This window comes from Periplaneta americana, chromosome 6, assembly GCF_040183065.1.
Source record: "Periplaneta americana isolate PAMFEO1 chromosome 6, P.americana_PAMFEO1_priV1, whole genome shotgun sequence".
NCBI lineage: Eukaryota > Metazoa > Arthropoda > Insecta > Blattodea > Blattidae > Periplaneta > Periplaneta americana.
Genome location: NC_091122.1, coordinates 13,315,033 through 13,324,620, shown reverse-complemented (window position 1 = coordinate 13,324,620; position 9,588 = coordinate 13,315,033).

Sequence of the window (9,588 nt, the reverse complement as noted above, 5' to 3'; positions counted from 1 at the left end):
TATTTAACCTGGCAGAGTTAAGGCCTTAAGGCCTTCTCTTACACTCAACCAGGATTAAAACTTGCTTACACAGTTGATCATAAAACTTGATCAGAATTAAGTAATTACATACTGATTATATAATGAGATCAAAAGAGGTAGTTACATAAAATTTACCTCATTAAATAAAAATAATCATAGTGAAATACATATTAATGTTATTAGAATCAAATGCGAATCACATAAAAACAGAAGCCGATAATTCAATAAAAAAAAGAAAAATGTACACAGTAAAAATAAAAATAAACACATTAGTATACATATTAGTATTAGATTACAATTAAATAGGATTCACATAATTAAATCAGAAACCGACAATTGAATGAAATGTACACAAAAAATAGATTAATAATAAAAAACAACATAGTGGGATACATATTGGCGTTAAGTGATAAATAAACACGATTTAGATAATAAAAATAAGAAAAAAAATAATAAATACAGTGGGACACATTTGCAACACGTTAGGTCTGGCAACTCATCATAAGATACTTTTCTAATTTACATTTAAAGGAAATTAAAGTTCGGCAGCCCTTGACTTCAGGCGGCAGAGAATTCCAGTGACGAGAAGTAGCAACAGTGAAAGATGAAGAATAAAGAGATGATGTGTGGAGTGGTATTTCTAGCATGTTATCATATTGTGACCGAGTATTTAAGTTATGATACCGAGAAAGACTGTGGAATCGGACAGATAAGTAAGAGGGAGTAGAGGTGTGCAAAATTCGGTATAAGAGAGAAAGGGAATGTAACTTTCTCCTCTCATTTAACCTGAGCCACAATAATTTATCGAAAGAAGGCGAAATGTGATCGTAGTAGCGGACATTACAAATGAAACGAACACACGCATTATGAACACGTTGCAGTTTCTGGGATAAATCCACCCTGAGAACACTGAATAAAGCGTCACAATAATCGAAATGAGGCATAATAAGAGTCTGTACAAGCGTCTGCTTTAATTTAGCTGGATAGTGGTACAATCTTTTTAATGAGTGAAGAAGAGTGGAAAATACTTTCTTGCATGTGTGTTTGATATGCGTGTCCCAGGTAAGGTTAGATTAAAATGAACTCCCAGGTTTTTTACAGTTGAACTGAATAGAGTCACGGGCGGAAGGTTGAGCTTATTAATATCGGGGATTAATCTTTTATTCGAAAATAAGATAGCCTGTGATTTATCTGTATTTAAGTTAAGTATATATGTATGTATGTATGTATGTATGTATGTATGTATGTATGTATGTATGTATGTATGTATGTATGTATGTATGTATATATTATATATATTGAGTTGGAACTCAATCAGAGACGATTCTGTTCGGCGTCGGGGTTGTATCCGGTGTGGCTTAGTGGATAAAGCATCAGCACGTAGAGCTGAAAACCCGGGTTCAAATCCCGCCGCCGGAGAGGATTTTTCTCCGTTCCATTACTCTTCCATCGTATGTATGTATGTATTTATTTACACTGCAAGTGGGCAAGCACCCGGTGGCAGTGGTATACACAATATAAACAATACACAATAAAATTACAATACACAATATAATTATACAATACACAATACAATTATATACACAATGCAATACAATAAGAATACACAATACAATTTAACACAGTAATTACAATTAATAATAAAACATAAAATAACCTAATTTTACAACACAACCTACATATATATATAGGCCCTACATAAGTTTCAATAGTCTTTCACTTTACTCTCATCTCACTCACTGTAGTGGCACTACGACGCATTTCACTGACACTTTAGGACACATTTCAACTGACATATTAGTATTAGATTACAACCTACATATGTATAGGCCCGACACAGTCTTTCACTTTACTCTCATCTCACTCACTGTAGTGGCACTATGACGCATTTCACTGACACTTTAGGACACATTTCACTGACATATTAGTATTAGATTACAATTAAATAGGATTTACATAATTAAATCAGAAACCGACAATTGAATTAAATGTACACAAAAAAATAGATTAATAATACAAAACAACAACATAGTGGGATACATATTGGCGTTAAGTGATAAATAAACACGATTTAGATAATAAAAATAAGAACACATTTCATTGACGCTATAAATTATCACTGATCGGAACTATTCACTGCACTGTAAAACCATAACTTCACTGACTCACCTCGCTTCACTGATACAACAGTTCAAATAAGAATACATTTTGCGGAGAAGCAATTGAAAGTTTGAAATGCTTAGCGCTCAAAGCTTAACTGTGATTTTCCGATCATTACTGGACAATGACTATCAGTGTTAATGCCATATAACTCTGTATGTACATTCTATATGTCTTAAGCTATGCATTGACAGTCTTGGTTCATTTTCGACAAGAAAGTGACATCCATCATTCTTGCAGTGAACACTTCAATTGAGTATTCCGTTCAGTAAACTTCATAAGAAATCATATGTGTAAGTCAAGATAGGAGAAAAAATGTTAAAGGGAAGTGTAACAGTGAGAGGAATACGACAGGGATGTCCTTTATCATCTATCCTGTTCAACATTTACTCTGAAGTTTTAGTGAAGAATTATTTTCGGAATATGGGAGGGTTAATGTTAAGAGGAGAAGAATAAAATTCATAAGATTTGCTGATGTTATGTCACTATTAGAGTAAGGGAGGGTATTGTCGGATACCATTTTGATGTTTCAAAATAAAGGTAATTGAAAAAAGTTAGAACTGGAATTACTTAGTATTATAGTAACCTCTTGGGGTTCCTGCAGATTGTACATAAGTATTAGGTAATTTACATAATATGTATTTGCTGTATAACTTGCAAAGACAAAACAGAAATAATGTCATCACTGACAGAATGGGAAGCTAATGTCGGATACATTAGACATTATTATGTAAGAGGTATGATAATGCATTTAAAATAATATATTGCATATCAGAAACTATTACAATAGTGCTCTGTTTAGCCAACTGATATGCAAGCCTTTTAACATCATTTCTGGTTCATCCAAAATATTTTCTCTCCACCATTAACACATAGTCAACTAGCTTCTCTTCAAGTGAAGCTGGGAGTATTGGTTTTCGTCCAAGTTTCGATTTAACGGCTTTGATGGGCTCAGAGTTGGACCGTACATAATCAAATAATGTTGATCGAGGTACACTGAATCTTTTGGAAGCAGCAAGATAGCCCATTCTTTTCTCCCGTACTGCGACAATGGCATTTACCATATCTTCAGACTTCCATTTTTTTTGGACTGAATCTCGTTTTTCTTTTACTTTAGGCATCTAAAAATATCAGAAGAAGAAACAATTCGTTACTTCATAATATTCTATTAATTAGAAAATTAATTACTTACATTAATTAAAAATACCCATGAGTAAAAATGTAGTGGTTAGTTATAGAAAACATATAAATGGGTTTAAGGCAGCTTTTATGTAGCGAGCAGCATTGAAAGACAGCCGACAATGCCCTCAGCTAGTATCCGACATTGCCCTCGGCTAGTATCCGACATTGCCCTCAGCTAGTATCCGACATTGGCCGACTCTTCACAAACAGTAAAATAAGCCAGCTGCATGAAACATGTTGTCGATAGCATTTCTGCAATTAGAGAATTAAGAAGCCTTATCTATGGTATATCAAACAGTGCATACCATGTTGGGTAAATATAAGAATAACTTGTAACGAATAAATCACATTACTTACCCTCAAAAAGTTTTTTTTTTTTTTTTTTTTTTTTTACAGAAACGTTGAAAACACGCTGTTCACACACAGTGAAGCACTCAACAGTAATGGCTATTCATGCAGATGTTCATCTACTTGTAGAGAACGTAATGCATTATTTTCACATCAGATTGCACCATTCGATGGAAAAGAAATATGTTATCGTAGATTATCCGACATTACCAGACCTATCCGACAATCCCCTTCCTTACTCTAAGAGTAGAGGAGGTGATTCTACAAGGTACTAGAGATAAATGACAGCTGTGATGAGTATGAGATTAGGATAATTGCAAACAAGGTTAAGACCATGGTTATCGGAAAAAAAATAAAGAAAATAATCGTACGAATTTTAAATGAAAGATTAGAACAAATGGACAGCTTCAAATACAGGGTGGGGCATGGGAACCAAGTGTTTTTGGAATGGCTTGTACTCGGTCATTATGAAAGGGAGAGACGTGCGGCATGTGACATTCCATTCCGTGGCTCATAGCATTTCACCTGCAGTCGGCATCATGGAGCAGTGGACGCATGTTTGTGTATGATAGTTTTGTTAGAAATGGCGAGTCGGTGAGCTCGATACAGCGTGAGTTTTGCTACAGATTCAATATTAATCGCAATGATTCTGTTCCCGTGCGTGACACAATCTTATGTTGGGTTAAAAAATCTTAAAAAAAATTCGCAATACTAAAGAATAAATCGCCCGGCCCCCAACACGGAGTCCGTACTCCAGAAAATTTTCAGTCAGAAAAGCGATACTGCGCAGCCCAGGCCGCTCTGCTCGAAGACATTCAGCTGCTCTTGGAATCGGCAATCGTACGGTAAGACGGATTTTGCGTGGCGATTTACATTTACACCCAAACAAGATGGATGGTTTCAGCAAGATGGGGCCACGGCGCATATCTTCAGAGCGTGAATGGCAGTTCTTTGCCTCCTGTTTTCCAATCGTCTCATTTCGAGATTTGGTGATGTTCCATGGCTCCCTCGGTCCCCTGACCTGTCCACGTGATTTTTTTCTATGTGGGTACCTAAAGGCACGTGTTTACGAGGATAAGCCTCGAATATTAGATGAATTAAAGGATACAGTACGTCAACACATCACTCAAATCAACAAAGATCTCCTGGAAAGAATAGAGGTGAATTTTCGTCAGCGCCTTAAACAATGCGTCAACACAGACGGACATCACATGCCAGATGTAATTTTCCGCTCATAATTGAAATGGCATGTTTTCACAAACGTTATTCTACCAATAAAATGTGTTGAAAACAAAAACTAACTGGTTTATGGTTATTTTAAAAATACTTGGTTCTTATGCCCCACGCTGTACTTATAATAATAATAATAATAATAATAATAATAATAATAATGATTTATTTTAGCTGGCAGAGTTAAGGCCGTAAGGCCTTCTCTTCCACTCAACCAGCAAAAAGTGTATATACATATGCATGAACTTACAAAGAATCCAACAATTTGATTGAGATGAGAGTTACATGTATACAAAAGTTATTTACAAATTAAACAACAAAATACTATGAACTATTAATTAAACACTGAAATAAACTGTGTAGCAGAATTAAACTAAAATACATAGAATGTTAATATATTTCAAATAATATTAGATAATAGAAAGAGATTATTACGAAACAATTAAAATACAGCACAATCAGGATGATGTCTAAAGAAAAAAGTAACAATGTAGTCAGTGATAGTTTAAATCAGTATGATTGGAGTGAAATGCTAATAAGGTTATCTTTTAAGCTGTTCTTAAAGGTGTTTATTGTCTTGCAGCCCCTAATACTTTGTGACAAGGAATTCCATTGACGCGAGGTGGATATTGTAAAAGATGATGAATAACAAGATGTTCTTGGAGTATACTAGAAAATAATAATATGAGCTGCTGCTATATAGTCAAAAGGAAGATCACGATGGCAAAGGAAGCTTTTAATAGAAAAAAGAGAATCTTCTACGGACCTCTGGAAGGAACTAGGGAAGAGACTAGTGAAGTGTTTTGTGTGGAGTGTGGCACATATGGGTCAGAAACATGGACATTACGACGAAGTGAAGAGAAACGCCTGGAAGCATTTTAAATGTGGATATGGAGAAGGATGGAGCGTGTGAAATCGTCAGACAATAAGAAATGAAGCTGTGTTGGAAAGAGTGGGCGAATATTAATTCCTGATGTCAACGACCTGAATATTCTATCTGTGAAACTGAATAAAACAATCATCCCGTTTAGCTCTACCGTAAAAAATCTCGGAGTGCATTTCGAATCTAATCTGAATTGGGATACGCATATTAAATATATGTATATAGGAAGGCATTCTCTATTCTCCATTCACTAAAAAGATTGTATCATTATCCATCTGAATTAAAACAGACGCTGGTACAGACACTCATTCTACCTCACTTCGATTATTGCGACGTTTTGTTCAGTGATCTCAGGATTGATTCCGCTCAGAAACTACAGCGTGTTCATAACGCGTGCGTCCGCTTCATTTATAATGTTCGATAGTATGGTCATATCTCACCTTCTTTCGAGAAGTTATCATGGCTTAGGTTACATGAGAGGAGAAATCTGCACTCACTTTCTCTCTTATATCGAATTATGCACACTTCATCCCCTATTATTTATTCGCTCGTTTTCATACTCTCTCTCTCGCTATCATAATATTAATACTCGATCACAACGCGATAACACGCTAGAAATTCCACTTCACACATCATCTCTGTATTCCTCATCTTTCACTGTTGCTACCCCTCGTTACTGTAACTCTCTGCCGCCTGAAGTCAAGGACTGCCGAACATTGAAATCTTTCAAATCCAAGTTAGAAAATTATCTTATGACGAGTTGCCAAACTAACTTACTATTATGACAAGTGTTGTATTGCAACTTTCCACGTATTCACATTTTTTTATGTTCTAGTGATGTTTAACTTATTTTATATTTTTGTTTTCATATTTTCCGATAATGGTATATCTATAATGTGATAAGTTGAGCTATATATAATCATAATTTTCCTTACTGTGTAAACTTAAAAATATTGTATTCATTGTATGCTTTGTATTGCACTATTTTATTACTACTATTAGTATTATCATTATTATTATTATTATCATTATTATTATTACTATTCTTACTTATTATTATTATTATTATTATTATTATTATTATTATTATTAATTGCCTTATTTTTTATACTTTGTATGTCTCATTTATTTTGGCCTGCTGTTCACATTTTATTATGCTTTTTTCTTTCTTTCTGTATGTTATACATTATGTCTGATTTCTACTTACTTATTGTTTACATTTTATTATTATTATCTTATTCAGTTTTGTGTGTAAAATTGTAGTGTACTTTGTAAATTTGTAGTGTTTTTTGTAACGCAGTTTTACTCCTGGTTGAGTGTTAGAGAAGGCCGTATGGCCTTAACTCTGCCAGGTTAAATAAATAAATAGTAACAATAATAATAATAATAATAATAATAATAATAATAATTATTATTATTATTATTATTATTATTATTATCATCATCATCATCATCATCAAGAAACAATAATGCTGAAATATAACAAGAAATAAAGAAATTGGCTGGTTCAGTAGTAAGAAGGAATTGCCTACTGAGCGATGCACTGGAAGGAATGGTGAACGGGAGAAAAAGGTCTGGGAGGAGAAAATGTAAGATGATAGACGACTTTAAAATATATGCATCGTGTGCGAGTAATAAGAAAAATTCGGAAAATAGGTATGGGCGAATCCAGAAATGCATATAGAATGTTAGTTGGGAGACCGGAGGGAAAAAGACCTTTAGGGAGGCCGAGACGTAGATGGGAGGATAATATTAAAATGGATTTGAGGGAGGTGGGATAGAGACTGGATTAATCTTGCACAGGATAGGGACCGCTGGCGGGCTTATGTGAGGGCGGCAATGAAATTTCGGGTTCCTTAAAAACCATTTGTAAGTAAGTAAGGTAGATTAGAGAATGCTGCGTTTGCAGTGAAAGACCTGGCATTTGTGTTAGAAACAATCTGTTTAAGGCGGCCTTGCATAACAGCCGTAGAATATTATTCATTTTACACTGTTTTATACGGGTATAATTTGATGAATTTATTCGTTCCGTGGTGTTTTTCTGACGAAGCCATTTTTCATATTTCTGGTATGGTGAACAGAGATAAGCTCAGAATCTGGAGGTTGGAAAATCCGCGTACCTACATGGAACTTGACTATAGGTTTGATGTGTGTTGTGTTACCAAGAGGAGACACATTGAACATCTTTAAGGGGAGAGGATGGTATTTTTTTTTTAACTTTTTTGGTGTAAAATATTAATATTTTATATGTAGAGAGCTCATACCTGTAACAACTCAACCAAATATAAATATTTTGAAAAAAAATTATTTGGGAGCCCAAATTTGAAAAAAAATGTATGCAATGCAGGATTGTACTAAAACCGATATAGGCTATCTAAACCGTTTTTAAAGATAGATTCAAACAGTTTTTTGCAATGTATTTGCAAAAGCATGTTCTACAATCTGTCTGTAACAGAATTTTGATATTAGTCCCTACGTTTGTAAAATAAACAATTAAAATTTAATAACAATTTTCTGATTTCCTTTCTTGAAAACCAACGAACATATTTTTAAAATGAAATCAATTAACAAAGTTCTGTTACAGAGAAAAGTTTCCTCATAGTCTTAAGAATGTGTGTTCTAAATTTCATGCATGTATCTTTAATAGTTCAGAAATTATATTCATTTTTGTCTGGGAATGTAGCATAGAACTTACTGGAAACCTATAAAAGGGGGCGCGTGATTTAAAAATCTATAGCGCAGGAAGTTTAAAAATGACGTCTTAACATCCGATAAGGATACAAATACCCACAAAATGTTATGCAATGCATTCCACACATCATATCAAAGGGAATTTTAAAGAAAAAAAATTTTTTGAAAATTTAATTTACCGGAAACAACAATAAAAGTGGGCGAGTGATTTAAAAATCCATAACGCAGGAAGTTTAAAAATGGCGACTCAACATCCGATAAGGGCACAAATACCCACAAAATGTTATTGTATGCATTTCACACATAACAAAGAGTATTTTCAAGAAAAACGTTTTTGTTATTCAATTTACCGGAAATAACAATAAAAGTGAGCGAGTGCTTTAAAAATCCATAACGCAGGAAGTTTAAAAATGACGTCTCAACATCCGATAAGGGCACAAATACCCACAAAATGTTATGCAATGCATTTCACACATATCAAAGAGTATTTTAAAGAAAAAAAATATTTTTGAAAATTTAATTTACCGGAAATAACAATAAAAGTGGGCGAGTGATTTAAAAATCCATTACACAGGAAGTTTAAAAATGACGTCTCAACATCCGATAAGGGCACAAATACCCACAAAATGTTATGAAATGCATTTCACACATATCAAAGAATATTTTAAAGAAAAAAATATTTTTGAAAATTTAATTTACCGGAAATAACAATAAAAGTGGGCGATTGATTTAAAAATCCATAACACAGGAAGTTTAAAAATTGTGACTCAACATCCGATAAGGGCACAAATACCCACAAAATGTTATGCAATACATTCCACACATATGAAAGAGTATTTTAAAGAAAAAAATATTTTTGAAAATTTAATTTACCGGAAATAACAATAAAAGTGAGCGAGTGATTTAAAGATCCATTACACAGGAAGTTTAAAAATGACGTCTCAACATCCGATAAGGGCACAAATACCCACAAAATGTTATGCAATGCATTTCACACATATCAAAGAGTATTTAAAAAAAAATATATTTTTCAAAATTTAATTTACCGGAAATAACAATAAAAGTGGGCGAGT